Consider the following 20,080-nt stretch of genomic DNA (forward strand, 5'->3'; position numbering starts at 1 on the left):
AGTAAGGCGGTCACTGCCGTTTACTGCCTTATTGTTTTGTCAAGAATAAAAGACAACCATTGCTTTGCTTTGCACCCAACAGCAGCAAGCACAACAGGAGACCAACCAGCTACTTATAAAGCAAATGGCGATAATGGCAGAAGCCATCCGGGTTAACGAAACCCCAGCTTCCCACAGAAATGAGGAATGCCAGTGAACATGGCAGGTAGTACGAGAAGCCATGCAAAAAATCACCACAGACGACGACATAGAAGCCTTCCTCACAGTCTTTGAGCGGGTCGCTGAGTGTGAGAGACTACCAGCTGAGCAATGGGCTGAGGTCTTGGCCCCATTTCTCTCAGGTGAACGGGTCGTAATGGACAGCTTCATGCACGCTCTCTACAAGCCAGTGCAGTGCTGGGTTGCACAAGGAAACCTGCAGACTGCAAATGACTTGGTAGGCTTTGTAGAGAGATATTATGCAGTGGAGAACACCATAGCTGACATAGGGTCCCTGACCTCCCCATACTGGAATGCGCAGAGTGACTCTGAAGGTCAAAGGAAGGGACTAAAAACTCCTTGTGAAGGACGTCCCTAATAGAGATCATCTGCTGGAGATGCCATGCCCTGGGACATATGGGGTCCAGTGCCCCCTCAGCTCTGACCAAATGGACTGTTCCGTGGGGAGATGGAGCTCCATGTTTGCATGTAGTGCTTTTGCAAACTCTGGGGAGGGACTACCATTCTGTTCAATCAGCATTAATGGACTTCTGGACTCGGGGAGCCTGGCCACGCTCCTGATGGCCCATATCCCTCAAAGGTTGGTCCCTGGGAAAACCTTGGGAGTCACCTATATTCGAGGCGATACCAAGGTTTACCCAGTGGCCCGGGTCACCTTAAAAACAGAGGAAGGTACAGTGTCTCACCAGGTAGGGGTGGTGCAGTGGCTGATGCATGAGATGATCATTGGCCGGGATTGTCCTTTGTTCTGGGATCTTTGGGCCAGGGCGGTACCACAACAATGTCCTGTGTGCAATGACAGCCCTGTGCTCATTGACCCTAAGGTGGTCCCTGAATTTCTGTTCTCGGCCATGGTAGGTGATAATGAGGAGGAGTCTGCCCTTGAGGAGACAGTTCCTGACTTAGAAGTATCTCGGGGAAACTTTGGGACCGCCCAACTTCGACATGAGACTTTAAAAGGATCCTTAAATAATGTGGGGGTAGTCAATGGGGCATTTAAGAGCCAGGGGCAGACAAAAGGTACCCTCACTTTGCCATGAATAGAAACTTGTTGTACAGGGTGAAAAAAATCCATGAAGAATTAGTGGAACAGCTTGTGGTTCCCAAGCCATATAGACGCATGGTAATGAACCTTGCACATGGCCATGTCTTAGGGGGACACTTGGGGCAGATAAGGTTTTTACAAAGGTTTTATTGGACCAACTAGAAATAGCTCAAACAAACATGAATGCCGTGTCCGATCAAATGCAATCCACCACACCAAATTACAATACACAGCATATAATAAATCCAACAAATGCTTTATTTAATCCATAATAGAAAATTACATAAATAAAAAATAGCAGCGGCATATATCCACAGGAGAGAAAAGGAACCATACAAATAGGTCACATTTCAAGTATCCAGACTCCTTAATCCATGATAATCATGTCAGCATCTCCTATTGCACTTCTATGAAAACCGTGTGCGATCACACCACATAATAAATAAGAAAACCTCTAAGTGGAGTTCATGTGGTCAATAGATGAAAACAATATCACATAAGCAGTTATGAATCAGTCTAAAGTGTCAAGTGCAAAAAATACCATGTAAACAACAAACAGGAGTACTGATTCATCCCCTGAGGAAGCTACACGCAAAACGTGTGTCAGGGTTTTGAACCATTCTGGTCGGTATTACTCCTCTTTGTTGTTTATCTGGTAACAGCCAGCAGTGTCAGGTGGGAGTGAGTACCTCTCTGACAGTGGAGCTCTAGGGAGTGCTATGTGGGATCAGAGTCTGAGCTGGAGTTGCTGTACCTGAAAGACTGAGGACAAAGCGAGGTACACATACACCCCGTGGGGTTTACGGTACTGTGCAAAACCATGCCTGTGTGATTCTATAGATATGGGACTTTATTGTTTCTTTAACGCCGGCTGAAGCAAGCTGGTCACTGCATTTTACTGCCTTATTCTTTTGTCAAGAATAAAAGGCTACCATTGGGGCAGATCGCTCTGATATATATATATATATACCATAACCAGCTGTACAATTATAACACACCCATCTGTTATGCAGGCAATACAATAGTAAATCATGTAGCTCTTAATCCTGATACCTGAAGTTATTTTAATACCTTGATTTCGATGTTCCACCGATGATCTAAACACCTTTGTTGTGGACTCTTTCCTGTGTGCACAAATAGTTGGGTAGGTCCATATGTATCATATGTAATTTTCATTACCCGTATCAAAGGGAGACTACACCCATGAGCACGAGTTAAGCTTAATTACCTTTAATAGGAGTGATCAGTGTGTTTTTACCAACATTTGTGTATGAAACATAATAATATAAATACGGCAGCCATTTAAGATTCTGCCATTTTCCAGCGTTCAGAGTGCAGGGACAGACGTGTAAAGGCGCTAGAGACAGCTATTGGAAAAACCTCTATGTTTAAAAAAATAACTGAAAAAAGGATTTATAAGTGCAGGGAAAGGATAGGGAGGAATCATTTCACAGCATCCTAATGCAGGGAGAGACATCAGAAGGCGCTAGGGACATTGATAGGAATGTAATTTACAAGTGCAGGGAACGATTATTTGGGGATCCAAATAGTCATTAGACAGCTCTGTCATTCCAGCTTTTTGTTATTGAGCTGCAAGTGTTATGTTGGAAAGCCTTTAGTGGCTTATATCTTAGTATCTTATTCAGTACGACAAGAAAAATACAGTATATACGCATTTCACTTCTGCAGTTATTTCTGTTGAAAGCGTATAAGGGAGTATTACAGTACAACAAGAAAAATGTATACGCATTGCACTGTTGCAGTTAATTCTGTTGAAAGAGTATAGGGGCGTATTTCAGTAAAAAAAGACACAAATATACGCACTGCACTGTGCCAGTTATTTCAGATGAAAGCCTATAGGGGTGTATTTCAGTACTGCAAGAAATATATATAAGCACCTCACTCTTTCATTTTTTTGCGGTCAAAGCGTATAGTGGCCTAATTCAGTCCAACAAGAAATATATTTTCTTAGGTCACTTCTGCAGTTATTTAAGCATATAGCGGCGTATTTCAGTACTGCAAGAAATATATAAGCGCTTCACTCTTTAATTTTTTGGGGTCAAAGAGTATAATGGCCTAATTTAGTCCAACAAGAAATATATATTCTCAGGTCACTGCTGCAGTTATTTCTGGTGAAAGCGTATAGTGGCATATTTCATTAGTGCAAGAAATATTTATAAGCACTTCACTCTTTAATTTTTTTGTGGTCAAAGCGTATAGTGGCCTGATTCAGTCCAACAAGAAATATATATTCTCAGGTCACTGCTGCAGTTATTTCTGGTGAAAACATATAATGGCGTATATCAGTACTGCAAGAAATATATATAAGCACTTCACTCTTTAATTTTTTTTCTGGTCAAAGCGTATAATGGCCTAATTAAGTCCAACAAGAAATATATATTCTCAGTTCACTGCTGCAGTTATTTCTGGTGAAAGCGTATAGGGGCGTATTTCAGTGCTTCAAGAAATATATATACGCACTTCAATCTTTACTTTTTTTCTGGTCAAAGTGGATAGGGTTGTATTTTAGTACAACAAGAAAAATATATTCTCAGTGCATTTCCGCAGTTAATTGTGGTGAAACCGTTTAGTGGCCTATTGCAGTACAAAAATAAAAATATATTTGTCGCTTTTAGGGGTATTTTAATTTCCGTTTCATTGCGTTAGTTCAGCTACAAGTATGTCAGGCAGAGAAGTGCCAGGCCATGCACAAAGGAGTAGCAGAGGCCTGAATGTTTCTGGCGCAAGCAGAGGTCGCAGCAGAGTAAGGCTACTTTCACACCTGCGTTAGGTGCGGATCCGTCTGGTATCTGCACAGACGGATCCGCACCTATAAATGCAAACGATGGCATCCGTTCAGTACGGATCCGTCTGCATACACTTAGTCAAAAAAAGTCTAAGTGTAAGTCAAACGGATCCGTCCTGACTTTACATTGAAAGTCAATGGGGGACGGATCCGTTTACAATTGCACCAATATTGTGTCAATGTAAACGGATCCGTCCCCATTGACTTCCATTGAAAGTCAGGACGGATCCGTTTGGCTCCGCACCGCCAGGCGGACACCAAAACGTTGCAAGCAGCGTTTTGGTGTCCGCCTCCAGAGCGGAATGGAGGCGGAATGGAGCCAAACTGATGCATTCTGAATGGATCCGCATCCATTCAGAATGCATTGGGGCTAAACTGATCCGTTTGGGGCCGCTTGTGAGATCCTTGAAACGGATCTCACAGGCGGACCCAGAAACGGCAGTGTGAAAGTAGCCTTAGTGGTCGTGGCAGCAGTAGTCAGAGCGAGAGGCCCGAGCGGTCGTGTCTTGACCAGCAACCCTGCGGTTATTGATTGGTTAACTCGATCATCCACGTCATACCAAGTGACATCAGACACCCCCAGCCAACAGTCGGTGGGTTCGTCAGACACAACCCTTAGTTGGCATGGCCCAGGAGCAGGCCCTGTGCCCTCACCTGTCCTCAACCTGCCTCTGGCCTTTTCTGTTCCATCACCGCAAGAAGTACTACATGCAGTGGGCTCTGCTTCACTTTTCAGTGAGGACGAGCTACTAGAGGACAGTCAGCAGCTACTGCCCAGCCAAAATGTGGAGGAGACATCCGCTGCTTCCTCTGCTAGGCGGGCAAGTAGTGATGAGGAGAGTGGCACGGGAGCTTGTGTTGCGAGTGGTCAGGCTCCTGACCCAGAGACCGTTGAGAAGGACATCAGTGATGTGCAGACACTACTCAATGATGATGAAGCCGATCGCACTTGGGAGCCGGGTGAAGAAGGGGCTTCGTCATCATCAGAAGAGGGTGGCAGCTTGGCTGTCTGGCAGCGGCTGAGCCAGCAAGTCGCTAGCGTGGCCGGGAGTCAGCAGGGTGGCAGCAGTGGGAAGTCAGGAGCCAAACGGCACGCGGTAGACCACCCGCTTTGCAGTAGCCTACCTGCCTGGTGCATGGGGTCACGGAAGCAGCGGCGGTAGCAGTCAGCCAGTGAGTAGTGTTGGGGGACAAATCAGGTACTCGGCAGTGTGGCAGTTTTTTTGTAAAGCCGCCAGAGGAGGTCAACATGGCCATATGTAGAATATGTGGGCAGAAGGTGAAGCATGTGCAGGGTGCCAATGTTGGCACCACGGCCCTGAGTCAACATATGCAGCGTCACCATAAAGTGGCCTGAAAGAACCTTGGCTCCGATGTGGTGGTCCAGCCTGCCGCACTCAGTTTCAGCCAGTCAAGGCTCCACCACCTCAGCCGAAGGGAGCTGTCTGTCAATCCCATCTTCTGCTGGTCCAGATGCTCCTGCTCCTGGTCCTACTCCTCGTCAGTCATTCCGCCAGCAATCAATCACCGAAGCGATTGCCAAAAAGCAACAGTATGCGTGCACACATCCAACGGCGCAGAAGCTGAACATGCTCCTGTCCAAGTTGCTGGTGCTTCAGTTTCTCCCTTTCCAAGTGGCGGACTCTGCACCTTTCAGAGAACTGATGGCTTGTGCCGATTCGAGGTGGAGGGTCCCAAGCCGTAATTTCTTTGCGAAAAAGGCAGTACCAGCCCTGCACATACATGTAGAACATGCTCCGTGTAATGCATCAAGAAATCGAATCCTGGCTTTCTCCTGCGACAACTCAAAATCGGAGCCATGCTGACCGACAACGGGAAGAACATGGTGTCGGCGCTGCATCAAAGAAGGCTGAGCCATGCGCTTTGCCATCTCCAAGACATCCTAAGAATAGGCAGGAAACTTTGCATGCACTTCAGCCAATAGTATACCGTAAAGCACACCCTCCTTGAGCTGCAGCGGCAGAACGGCATCTCCCAACATAGGCTTCCACCCGTTGGAATTCCACCCTCCATATGATGGACCGACTATACGAACAGAGAAAGGCCATCAACGATTTCTTGTTGATGCAAGCGGAAAGGAGTATTCCACTGTGTAACTTCGATGTCAGCCAGTGGCAACTCATGCGTGACACCTGCCATTTGCTCAGGCCCTGTGACGACGCCACGTTATTTATCAGTTGCCAGGACTACGGGATGAATGACAACATTCCACTGCTTCATGTCCTGGAACAGATGCTGGTAACAATGGCTGGTCAGGGGACAGGAGACATGGTGCCTCGATATCACCACCACATGAGCCCTGTGGGGGCTGAACTAGAAGAGGAGGAGGGGGAGGAGGACATTGGAGCACAGACAATGTGTAGCCAAATTGGTTTGAATTTTCTACTCAGCTGACAGGACAGGAGGAGCAGGAGCAGCCAGAGGAGCTACAGGGCGATGAGGAAGACGAGACAGAGGACCCGGACACACCGTGGCAGTATGCAGTGGAAATGGAGGCAGGGACTCCCTCCGAGTCACTTGCACAAATGGCATGATGCATGCTCACTTGCTTACGTATTGACAGCCGAATTGTCACCATTCGGCAGGTGAATGACTTCTGGCTCTCCACCTTGTTGGACCCTCGCTACCGGTCAAGAATGTATATTTTTTTTTACACCCACCGAGAGGGAGGACAAACTGAACTACTAGAGAGACATCCTATGTAGTCAGTTGGCCGCTGCCTATCTGTGCCATCGTCCATCCTCTGGCAGGTCTGACCGGGGGGGGGGGGGGGGCCCTCTGCGCTCACGTTCCACTGCCATGGCTTCTGGGGAGGTGTGGTGTGCCAGGAGCAGTACCAGCTCCATCAGCAGCAGCCTGAGTCTGCAGTCGCTGATGAGTAGCTTTCTTCACCCGCAGCAGGTGGACCTGGAGCAGGACATGAACCAGCAGGTGGTGGCATACTTGGACAACACCCTGCCACCCCACATTGAAGACCTGTTGGACTACTGGGTAGCCAAACTGGATTTGTGGCCGCAACTTGCATAGTTTGCCCCGGAAAAGCTGTCCTGCCCAGCCAGTAGTGTAGCATCAGAGTGGGTGTTTAGTGTAGCGGGAGCCATAGTTACCCTCAAGCAGAACTCGCCTGTCTACCCAAAATGTGGAGAGACTGACCTTCGTCAAGATGAATCAGGTGTGGATCAGCCATGATTTCCAACCACCAATTCCTGATGCATCAGACTAGATCATCCATGGTGCCACACCAACACTTTGATACAAGAGACTGGTTTCTTCTTATTACCTGTCTCAGCTACTACTTTGATGCTGCAACCCACCTGATGTCACACATCTGATGACAAGTGCTCCTTATTTAACCCGCCTTCGTCAACAGGTACTGGTATTGTCACCCACTGCCCCACTCTGTTACCGAGTCACTTTGTGGTCTCCTGATGCAGCTGCCGCTGCCATCTCCAGATTATGTCACCTTGCCACTCTGTGGTCTCCTCATGCTGCCGCCATATCCTCACTATGTCACCTTGCCACTCTATGGTATCCTGCTGCTGCTGCCATCTTCACATTATTTCACCTTGCCACTCTGTGGTCTCCGGATGCTGCTGCCATCTCCACACTATGTCACCTTGCCACTCTGTGGTGTCCTCATGCTGTTGCCATCTCCACACTATGTCACCTTGTCACTCTGTGGTCTCTTCCTGCTGCTGCCATATCCACACTATGTCACCTTGCCCCTCTGTGGTCTCCTCCTGCTGCTGCGATCTCCACACTATGTCACCTTGCCACTCTGTGGTCTTCTCCTGCTGCAGCCATCTCCACACTATATCACCTTGCCACTTTGTGGTGTCCTCATGCTGCTGCCATCTCCACACTATGTCACCTTGCCACTCAGTGGTCTCCGGATGCTACCGCCACCTCCAAACTATGTCTCCTTCTGCTACTGCCATATCCACACTATGTCAACTTGGCACTGTGTGGTCTCCTCCTGCTGCTGCCATATCCACACAATGTCACCTTGCCACTCTGTGGTTTCCTCATGCTGCTACCATATCCACACTATGTCACCTTGCCACTCTTTAGTGTCCTCATGCTGCTGCCTTATCCACACTATGTCACCTTGTCAATATGTGGTCTCCTCCTGCTGCTGCCATATCCACATTATGTCACCTTACCACTCTGTGGTGTCCTCTTGCTGCTGCTGCCATTTCCACACTATGTCACCTTGCCACTCTGTGGTCTCCGGATGCTACCGCCACCTCTAAACTATGTCACCTTGCCACTCTGTGGTCTCCTTCTGCTACTGCCATATCCACACTATGTACCTTGGGGTACTGGTATTGCCACCCACTGCCCCACTCTGTTACCGAGTCACTTTGTGGTCTCCTGATGCAGCTGCTGCTGCCATCTCCAGATTATGTCACCTTGCCACTCTGTGGTCTCCTCATGCTGCCGCCATATCCTCACTATGTCACCTTGCCACTCTATGGTATCCTGCTGCTGCTGCCATCTTCACATTATTTCACCTTGCCACTCTGTGGTCTCCGGATGCTGCTGCCATCTCCACACTATGTCACCTTGCCACTCTGTGGTGTCCTCATGCTGTTGCCATCTCCACACTATGTCACCTTGCCACTCTGTGGTCTCTTCCTGCTGCTGCCATATCCACACTATGTCACCTTGCCCCTCTGTGGTCTCCTCCTGCTGCTGCGATCTCCACACTATGTCATCTTGCCACTCTGTGGTCTTCTCCTGCTGCAGCCATCTCCACACTATATCACCTTGCCACTTTGTGGTGTCCTCATGCTGCTGCCATCTCCACACTATGTCATCTTGCCACTCTGTGGTCTTCTCCTGCTGCAGCCATCTCCACACTATATCACCTTGCCACTTTGTGGTGTCCTCATGCTGCTGCCATCTCCACACTATGTCACCTTGCCACTCAGTGGTCTCCGGATGCTACCGCCACCTCCAAACTATGTCACCTTGCCACTCTGTGGTCTCCTTCTGCTACTGCCATATCCACACTATGTCAACTTGGCACTGTGTGGTCTCCTCCTGCTGCTGCCATATCCACACAATGTCACCTTGCCACTCTGTGGTTTCCTCATGCTGCTACCATATCCACACTATGTCACCTTGCCACTCTTTAGTGTCCTCATGCTGCTGCCTTATCCACACTATGTCACCTTGTCAATATGTGGTCTCCTCCTGCTGCTGCCATATCCACATTATGTCACCTTACCACTCTGTGGTGTCCTCTTGCTGCTGCTGCCATTTCCACACTATGTCACCTTGCCACTCTGTGGTCTCCAGATGCTGCCGCCACCTCTAAACTATGTCACCTTGCCACTCTGTGGTCTCCTTCTGCTACTGCCATATCCACACTATGTCACCTTGGGACTCTGTGGTCTCCTCCTGCTGCTGCCATATCCACACTATGTCGCCTTGGGACTCTGTGGTGTCCTCCTGCTGCTGCTGCCATCTCCACACTATGTCACTTTGCCACTCTGTGGTGTCATCATGCTGCTGCCATATCCACACTATGTCACCTTGCCACTCTGTGGTATCCTGCTGCTGCTGCCATCTCCACATTATGTCACCTTGCCACTCTGTGGTCTCCTCCTGCCATATCCACACTATGTCACCTTGCCACTCCGTGGTGTCCTCAGGCTGCTGCCATCTCCACACTATGTCACCTTGTCACCTTTCCACTCTGTGGTGTCCTCATGCTGCTGCCATCTCCACACTATGTCACCTTGCCACTCTGTGGTATCCTCATTTTGCTGCCATCTCCACACTATGTCACCTTGCCACTCTGTGGTCTCCGGATGCTGCCGCCACCTCTAAACTATGTCACCTTGCCACTTTGTGTTCTTCTCCTGCTGCTGCCATCTCAACATTATGTCACCTTGCCACTCTGTGGTCTCCTCCTGCTGCTGCCATATCCACACTTTGTCACCTTGCCACTCTATTGTGTCCTCCTGCTGCTGCCATCTTCACACTATGTCACCTTGCCACTAGACTAGAGGCCCCCATGTACCTACAGAATGCTACCTGGTCCTGGTGGTCAGGGATGAGGACTGTGTTTCCCAAGGATCATTTTCTACTGGGAAATACAGGGCACAGTATAATACACTAGAATCTATATAATATAAACATATTAGCCCTACTCCTGAATAATAATACAATTAGGTGGTCATTTATTATATAGAAATATGTCTATGTTATGCGTATTTCTGACAGAGATTGTGGCGCAAAGGTCCTTAACACCGTCATCTGCATATTTCTCCCGCTCATGCCAGGTCTAAAAAAGCATGGCGTGGCCAGGGAAAGGGATACAGTTATGACCATCCAGGGTTTTGGATACCACCACCATACATTAACCGGATAACACCTCTGTACAGTGAGCGGATAACACCGCCATACCGTGATTGGATAAAAGGGTATAAGAGGGCACAGTACAGGGAATGACTAGGGGCACTGCACATGGTGTGGTATGATGGCACAATGCAGGGTATAAGGGGGCACAGTACGGGGTGGGGGGCACAGTCACATAACCCTGTGCCATTAGAAGGTCCTTATGGTGAATGTGGTTCATACACCACCATAATGAGAGGCAGAGGAGTGAGACAGAGGTGTGAATATGTGGCTAGAGATAAAAAAAATTAACTGTCGGCCAGTAGGGGCCCCAAAAATTAGGCAATAGGCATTCACCTGACAGCAAAGAAATTTGGATTCTGTGGCTGGAGGTACATTAGGCAGTCACAGGATAAATATGTAACTGTTGGCCAGTACAGGCCCTAAAAAATAGCCAATAGGCATTCACCTGACAGCAAATAAATTTGGATTTTGTGGCTGGAGATACATTAGGCGGTCATAGGATAAAAATGTAACTGTCGGCCAGTCTCTGTAGTGTGTGTGTGTGTGTGTGTAATACACATCTATGATATATACAGTACTCCATCCGAAAACTGTTTCTTTAGCGTAAATTACAATAATCTGGGCCTAATATAGTGTCCATAGTATGTGACTTTCTGTGACATATACAGTACGCCATCTGAAAACTGTTTCTTTAGGGCAAATTTAACTAATCTGGGCCTAATCTAGTGTCCATATTATGTGTGTTTCTGTGACATATACTGTCCTGCATCCGAAAACTGAGTTTGTATTACAAATTCCAAAAATCTGGGCCTAATCTAGTGTACATAGTGTGTTGATTTCTGTGACATACACAGTACGCCATCTGAAAACTGTTTCTTTAGGGCAAATTTAACTAATCTGAGCCTAATATAGTGGCCATATTCTGTGGGTTTCTGGGACATATACTGTCCTGCATCAGAAAACTGAGTTTGTATTGCAAATTCCAATAATCTGGGCCTAATTTACGGTCCATAGTGTGTGGCTTTCTGTGACATATACAGTACGCCATCCGAAAACTATTTCTTTAGGGCAAATTTAACTAATCTGGGCCTAATCTAGTGTCCATATTTTGTGGGTTTCTGTCACATATACTGTCCTGCATCTGAAAACTGAGTTTGTATTGCAAATTCCAAAAATCTTGGCCTAATCTAGTGTACATATTATTATTATTATTTATTATTTAAGCGCCATTCATTCCATAGCGCTGTACATATGATAAGCGGTGCACATACATAACACAGACAATTGTACTAATCATAAACAAGATGAGTTACAAACTGGTACAGAAGGAGAGAGGGCCCTGCCCGTGAGGGCTTACAATCTACATGGTATGGGAGAAGGACACAGTAGGTGCGGGTTAGGTTGGTCATGGCGGTATAGAGGCAGCAGGGTCATTGGTTGTAGGCTTGTCTGAAGAGGTGGGTTTTCAGGTTTCTTTTGAAGGATTCCACTGTAGGTGAGAGTCTGATATGTTGGGGTAGCGAGTTCCAGAGTATGGGGGATGCACGGGAGAAATCTTGGAGTCGATTGTGGGAAGAGGCAATAAGAGGAGAGGAGAGAAGGAGGTCTTGTGAGGATCGGAGAGTGCGTGTGGGGATGTATCGGGAAAGTAGCTCAGAGATGTTGGGAGGGGACAGGTTATGGACGGCCTTGTATATGTTTGTCAGTACTTCGAAGTGGATTCGTTGGGCAATGGGGAGCCAGTGAAGGGATTGGCAGAGGGGAGAGGCAGAGGAGTAATAAGGTGAGAGGTGGATTAGTCGGGCAGCGGAGTTGAGGATAGATTGGAGGGGTGCGAGGGTGCTAGATGGAAGGCCACAGAGGAGTATATTGCAGTAGTCTAGGCGGGAGATAATGAGGGCATGTACGAGCATTTTCGCAGATTCGAAGTTAAGGAAAGCACGGATGCGGGAGATGTTTTTGAGTTGGAGGCGGCAGGTGGTGGAAAGGGCTTGGATGTGCGGTCGGAAGGAAAGGGCAGAATCTAAGGTCACTCCAAGGCAGCGGGCTTTTTTGACTGGGGATAATGTGCAGCCATTGATCGTGATAGATAGGTCTGTTGGGGGGGTTGAACAAGATGGGGGAAAGATTATGAATTCTGTCTTATCCATGTTAAGTTTAAGAAAGCGAGAGGCGAAGAAGGATGATATAGAAGATAGACATTGTGGGATTCTTGATAGTAAGGTGGTGATGTCTGGACCAGAGAGGTAGATTTGTGTGTCATCAGCATAGGAGTGATACTGAAAGCCATGGGACTCTATGAGCTGTCCCAGGCCAAAAGTGTAGATTGAGAAGAGCAGGGGTCCTAGGACAGAGCCTTGCAGGACACCAACAGAGAGGGCATGAGACGAGGAGGTGGTGCGGGTGGTGGTACAGTACCCCATCTGAAAACTGTTTCTTTTGGGCAAATTCCAATAATCTGGGCCTAATCTAGTGTCCATATTCTGTGGGTTTCAGTGACATATACTGTCCTGCATCCAAAAACGGTGTCTTTAGCGGACTGTAAAACAATCTGCGCCACATCTAGTGATAAAACCATTAATATGAAGAAGGGTGTGTAAAATGTCCTCCTTTATGTGTAACAAAGGGTGTTTTGGAGTGCTTGTTCCTTGTAATTTTTGGCAGCCCTTTTACTTAGTGCATAGACTTTATGAGTGTAGGAGTCCCACTACCTGAACAATTGTACCACAATATGAATGTCAGTCTGTAAAAGTGACATACAACTCAGACAACATGGTTCCCAGAAGCGACCTGGGAGTCCAAGATGCATCCAGACATCGTCCCCATGCGGTTCCCGATCCATTTCGGTGGTGTTTCTGTCACTTTCTCACCTTTTCCAATGGACCAGGCACCCTCCCCTCTTCAGAGCAGGGGGTGCATGGTTGTCTTCCATTGACTTCCATTATACTCGGGTGCTCGGCCGAGTATAGCAATGTGTTTGGGCCGAACACCCAAATACTTTGGTGCTCAATCATCACTAATGGCAACACTATTATCAGCAGCTGACACGTTAAAAAAAGCCCACACTGCGGAGCCATGTGCTGGAGTCCTGAGAGCGCAAGATGTGACCGTGCATAGTGGATGGCTGGCTTCAGATACATTTGCAGTCTTCTTTTTGCCTCCTTAGCACTGCGAGTTCTGCCTGCTTCTTCTCCTCCCTATCTGCTGCTCCATCTCTCCCTCTGAACTCCCCTCCGCTTCCTCTCTTGTTGGCACCCACGTGACGTCCATCAACATGTCATCATCGTCACCTTCACCACCACTGACATTGGAGATCTCGGAGTAGGCAGCAACAGCGGGGACCATCCTCCTTGGGCTGATCTGGGTACTGTTGTCAGACCGCTGGGTGGCAGCCATTGCTGCCTCCTTCTTCTCATCCGATGCCAAGAATGGCTGTGCATCAGTAAGGTATGGGAATGGATGAGGAAAAAATTCCTCTGACTCGAGTAGAGGGGCTATGGTGGTGGTGGTGTCTTTGGGGGTGCACACAGCAGAGAGTGAGAAGGGTGCAGATACAGAGGATGAGGAGGGTGCAGAAATGGAAGGCTGAGTGAGACACTCAACCAACTCTGGTACGCCCTTTGAAGTTATCACACATGCCTTCTCCAACTTCCCACTTAGGCTCCGGCCTGGTGCACCTGCCCGACCCCTACCATCCCTGCGGAACGGTCTGCCTCTTCCTCTGCTTGTCATTTTCTAAATGACCCTCTGCCTAAGTCCGTAGAGAAGAGAAGTGTAACGGACCGCTTCAGCAGACAAGGGGTTAAAATCCGTCTAGGCGATATGCCCCTTTCCGAGAGACAGGCACAGCTACTGCAGAACACCAACCTCCCGAACTGGATACAAAATAGCACTCCAAACTGGAACCTCGCAAATAGCTGTCAGCAGACAAACAGGAAAAGCGTACAGTCAGCTTACACTCCTGGCAATCAGTCTCCAACAGCATACAGGGAATCCCCCCAATAACGAGACAAGGCTGCCGTCTTGAGGGTCAGCAGTGGTCTGTGAGTTAAAATGGCCGCTATCTATTGTTCTCACCATGTGCTCCATCCAAGCAAGTAAGGCAAATGATGCAATCCAGGGACAGAGGGCTCCGTCCCAAGTGCCTTAAGACCCAATAACTTAAGGGACCATAATCCCAGGGCAGGAGGCTGGTAAACAGCCCCCTCCAAACCACCGTGGCGAGGTTGGTTTCGCCACAAGAAGTATTTGCCGAAGAAGGTATATCGCAGCCTTCAATCAGTATTTGATGGAAAAAGGTATATAGCAATAGCACCCCTCAATCAGTATTTTGTGGAAGTAGGTATATGGCACCCCTCAATCAGTATTGGCGGAAGAAGGTATATACCGATAGCACCCCTCAATCAGTATTTTGTGGAAGAGGTTATATGGCACCCCTCAATCAGTATTTGGTAGAAACAGGTATATAGCACCCCTCAATCAGTATTTTGCGGAAACAGGTATATGGCACCCCTCAATCAGTATTTTGTGGAAGCAGGTATATGGCACCCCTCAATCAGTATTTGGCGAAAACAGGTACATAGCACCCCTCAATTAGTATTTGGCGGAAAGAGGTATATGGCACCCCTCAATCAGTATTTTGTGGAAGCAGGTGTATCGCAGCCCTCAATCAGAATTTGGTGGAAGAAGGTATATAGCAATAGCACCCCTCAATCAGTATTTAGTGGAAAAGGTATATGGCACCCCTCAATCAGTATTTGACAGAAACAGGTATATAGCACCCCTCAATCAGTATTTGGCGGAAGAAGGCATATACCGATAGCACCCCTCAATCAGTATTTGGCAAAAACAGGAATACAGCACCTCTCAATCAGTATTTGGCGGAAACAGGTATATGTCACCCCTCAATCAGTATTTAGTGGAAGAAGGTATATAGCAATAGCACCCCTCAATCAGTATTTTGGCCCTATTAGCTAGCATTTTGTGTCCCTAACTGTCCCTGCTCCAAAATGCAACCTCTCCCTACACTGGCAAAACACATAATGTAAAAATGTCTGCCAGATCGGGTTCTGTTATAGGGTTGGGGGTGTGTCCATGTGCTGAAACATCTCAATTGGCTGTCCTGTCCCACCTGATAGATGTGTCAAAGTTCGGCGCTATGCAAAAAAATATGGCGCATGCGAATATCGCCATATGTTCGCATGTTCGGCGAATTGCGAACGAGCAAAGTTCACCACGAAACGACAGCCGGGCGAACTGCAAGGCCATCTCTATTTGCCATTCTGTGGTCTCCTCCTGCTGACGCCATATCCACACTATGTCACCTTGCTACTCTGTGGTGTCCTCATGGTGCTGCCATATCCACACTGTCACCTTGCCACTCTGTGGTATCCTGCTGCTGCCATCTCCACATTATGTCACCTTGACACTCTGTGGTGTCTTCATGCTGCTGCCATATCCACACTATGTCACCTTTCCACTCTGTGGTGTCCTCATGTTGCTGCCATCTCCACACTATTGTTGTGCTTTTCCATAAGTATATAATATCTATATCTAAATATCCTAATTATAGTGGATTTTATTAGACCTATAAGAGGCCACATTGTTATATGTTATGTATTTTATGGCGAGAGAAGTTCATAGAAAGGACACTGTTCATAAGATTTCTTCTTATGAAGGTACCAGTCTGTGAAGAGGCATTCATGTATTTTCTAGACACAGCTGGTGCTAATTACCTCTAAAGTTTGGTATGTGTTAATGTAGGAGAAAATCTGTAATATCTATATACACGTATAATCAACCTTAGTTTTTGTATAAGTAACTTAATATTAAATATTAAGGATGTTTATGTATCTGTTATCATATACAGTACAGACCAAAAGTTTAGACACACCTTCTCATTCAAAGAGTTTTCTTTATTTTCATAACTATGAAAATTGTAGATTCACACTGAAGGCATCAAAAGTATGAATTAACACATGTGGAATTATATACATAACAAAAAAGTGTGAAACAACTGAAAATATGTCATATTCTAGGTTCTTCAAAGTAGCCACCTTTTGCTTTGATTACTGCTTTGCACACTCTTGGCATTCTTTTGATGAGCTTCATGAGGTAGTCACCTGAAATAGTTTTCACTTCACAGGTGTGCCCTGTCAGATTTAACCCCTTAAGGACACAGGGCGTACCGGTACGCCCTATTTCCCGAGTCCTTAAGGACCAAGGGCGTACCGGTACGTCCTGACTTAAAATCGGCATTCCGGCGCCGCGGGGGTTAATCGGAACGGGATTTCGGCTGAAATCATTCAGCCGGCATCCCGTAACAACGCAGGGGGGGGGTCATTTGACCCCCCCGTATCGGCGATCGCAGAAAACCGCAGGTCAATTCAGACCTGCGGTTTTCTGCGTTTCCGGTCCATTCGGGTGTCCGGTGACCCGATGAACCGGAAAAAGACTGCGATCGGTGGCGTAATTATACACCACCAATCGCAGTCCGAGGATTTGAGGAGGCGGTGCTGGCCCTGGTGCTGAACACTGCTGTCCAGGGTGCTGATTGGTGCAGGGGAGAGAGGCGCGAGATTCAAACTTCCTGCGCTCCTCTCTCCCCTCCTCTTCCTGTTCTGCACGAGCACCCGGCAGCATCGTCCAGCACCAGCTCCTGTGTCCCCCTAATCGCCATCCATCACCCTCCTGCACCCATCGCCACCCAGGTAGGTTAGGGTCAGTGAGGGAGAGGCATCGTTAGGCAGGGAAAGAAGGGAAAAGTTAGTTAGGAAAAAAAAAAAAAAAAAAAAAAAAAAAAAAAAAAAAAAAAAACTTTTAACTTTTACACAAAACTTTTTTTGATCCATCTATCAGACCCCAGACCCCCCCCTGCCACTTGCCCCCCCCTACCAGCCCCCCACCACCACCAGCCCCCCCACCCCCTCCACCCATCCCCCCACCACTCCCCCCACCACTAGCCCCCTCACCACCACTTTTTTTTCTGCGTTCGCTGACTGGTCGGCACTTTTTAGCGTCCGTCCACTGTTAGCGCATCGCCTGCCCCACCGCTGATCAGCGTTGTACCGCTAATCAGCAACTTTTTTTTTTTCCTAACACTTGCCCTTTTTTCCTTTTTTTAGTACGCGAACACCCGTTGCCCCCACACACACACACATATAATAAAGTTTTACACACACGCACACCTACACGCACACACCCCCATGGCCCGCCGGGTGTTCTCGGCCGAGGAGGCATATGCCCAGATTGCCTCCGACTCCGAGAGCCCCAGTGAGGATGAGGATGACCCCACATTCCTCTTATCATCAGCATCCTCCTCATCATCATCGGATGACGATGAGCCACCAAGGCGGCGGAGACGCCACCAGGCGGAGCCAGGGGCCGCACATGCTAGGGATCCTGTGGCCCACCCTAGTACGAGCCGCCCTGGGGTTCGTACTGGTTTCCCGGCCCACCAAATAAGTTCACCGGAGACCCCTGCCGATGAACTTAGCTGGTGTCCCCCAGTGGACTTTGAGCCTGAGATTCCGGATTTCGCTGGCAATCCTGGAATCCAGATTCCCACAGTGGGGTTTACTGAAATTGACTATTTTAGTTTTTTTTTCAGTAACCCACTGGTGAATTTGATGGTGGAGCAGACGAATCTGTACGCCCAACAGTTCGTCGCTCAAAACCCAGGCTCAGTTTTGGCTAGACCCGGTGGCTGGACGCCGGTCAGTGCAGCCGAAATGAGGACATTTTGGGGCCTCGTGCTGCATATGGGTCTAGTCCAAAAACCCAGTGTCAGGCAATACTGGAGTGGGGACGTCCTGTACCAGACCCCACTGTACAGTATGGTCATGACACGCTCCCGGTTTGAGGCCATCCGGAAATGTCTGCATTATTCCGATAATGCAGCATGTCCACCCCGAGGTGATCCTGCCTATGACCGGCTGTATAAGATACGGCCTGTCATCGATCACTTTGGGGCCACATTTCAGCAGGCCTACGTACCTGGAAGGGAGGTCGCGGTTGATGAGTCGCTCATTGCGTTCAAGGGGAGACTCAGTTTCCGCCAATATATTCCCACAAAGCGAGCGAGGTATGGCGTGAAGCTATACAAAATTTGTGAGAGTACCTCAGGGTACACTTACAAATTTCGTGTGTACGAGGGGCGAGATTCCCGTATTCAACCCCCAGAATGTCCCCCCACTCTGGGTGTTAGCGGGAAACTCGTGTGGGACCTTATGTACCCACTGCTGGATAATGGTTACCACTTGTACGTGGATAACTTTTATACCAGCATTCCCTTGTTCAGGTCCCTTGCCGCCAGATCTACGTTCGCTTGTGGGACCGTGCGGAAAAATCAGCGCGGCCTCCCTGCCTACCCCCTCCAGGTACCTATCCCCAGGGGTGAGACCCGTGCACTTACCAGTGGAAACCTGTTGCTGGTCAGGTATAAGGACAAGAGGGATGTCCTTATGCTGTCCACAATCCACGGTAACGGCACCACCCCAGTCCCTGTGCGAGGTACCGCGGCAACGGTCCTCAAGCCCGATTGTATCGTCGACTACAATCGGTATATGGGAGGAGTTGATCTCTCGGATCAAGTCCTCACGCCATATAACGCCATGCGCAAAACCCGGGCATGGTACAAAAAAGTTGCGGTCTACTTGGTGCAGGTTGCCATGTACAACTCTTTTGTACTATCCCGAAGCGCTGGCAGCACAGGGACATTCCTCCAATTCTATGAGGCAGTCCTCAAGGACCTGATCTTTTCGGACCGGGAAAGAGCAGGCCGGAGTACCTCGGGAACTGGAGGCGCCCGGATCGTCCCTGGCCAACACTTTCCAGGTGTGGTCCCCCATACTGGAAAGAAGGGACGAACCCAAAAAAAGTGCAGAGTGTGTCGCAGGAGGGGGATACGGAAGGACACCACCACTCAGTGCGACACGTGCCCCGATCATCCGGGCCTCTGCGTTATCGATTGCTTCAGGGAGTATCACACTTCCATGGAGTACTAAATTTTTATAATCCCCAACAGTTCACTAGAGAACATAAAACACTATGGCTCTCAGACTTTGGAGACACGAAAACTATTTTTCTTTCCCCCAAAAATATTAGTTTTAGTGCAGGCATCCTCAAACTGCGGCCCTCCAGATGTTGTAAAACTATAACTCCCAGCATGCCCAGACAACCTACAGCCATCAGCAGGGCATGGTGGGAATTGTAGTTTTACAACATCTGGAGGGCCGCAGTTTTAGGATGCCTGCTTAGTGTCTCCAAAGTCTGAGAGCCATACATATTGGGCATCGTCGCGTGCGTAAAAGTCGTCGCTATAAAAATAACTTTTGACCAAACGCCTCGGATGAACGGTGTTAAAAATATAAAATAAAAACGGTGCCAAAACACCTATTTTTGGGCAAAATTTCAATTTAAATCCATTTTGCCGGTAATAAAGCAAGGGTTAACAGCCAAACAAAACTAAATATTTATTGCCCCGATTCTGTCGTTTGCAGAAACACCCCATATGTGGTCGTAAATGGCTATATAGCCGCACGGCAGGGCATAGAACGAAGGGAACGCCATACGGTTTCTGGAAGGCAGATTTTGATGGACAGTTTTTTTTTTGACAC

This window comes from Bufo gargarizans, chromosome 6 (assembly GCF_014858855.1).
Source record: "Bufo gargarizans isolate SCDJY-AF-19 chromosome 6, ASM1485885v1, whole genome shotgun sequence".
NCBI classification, from domain to species: Eukaryota; Metazoa; Chordata; class Amphibia; order Anura; family Bufonidae; genus Bufo; species Bufo gargarizans.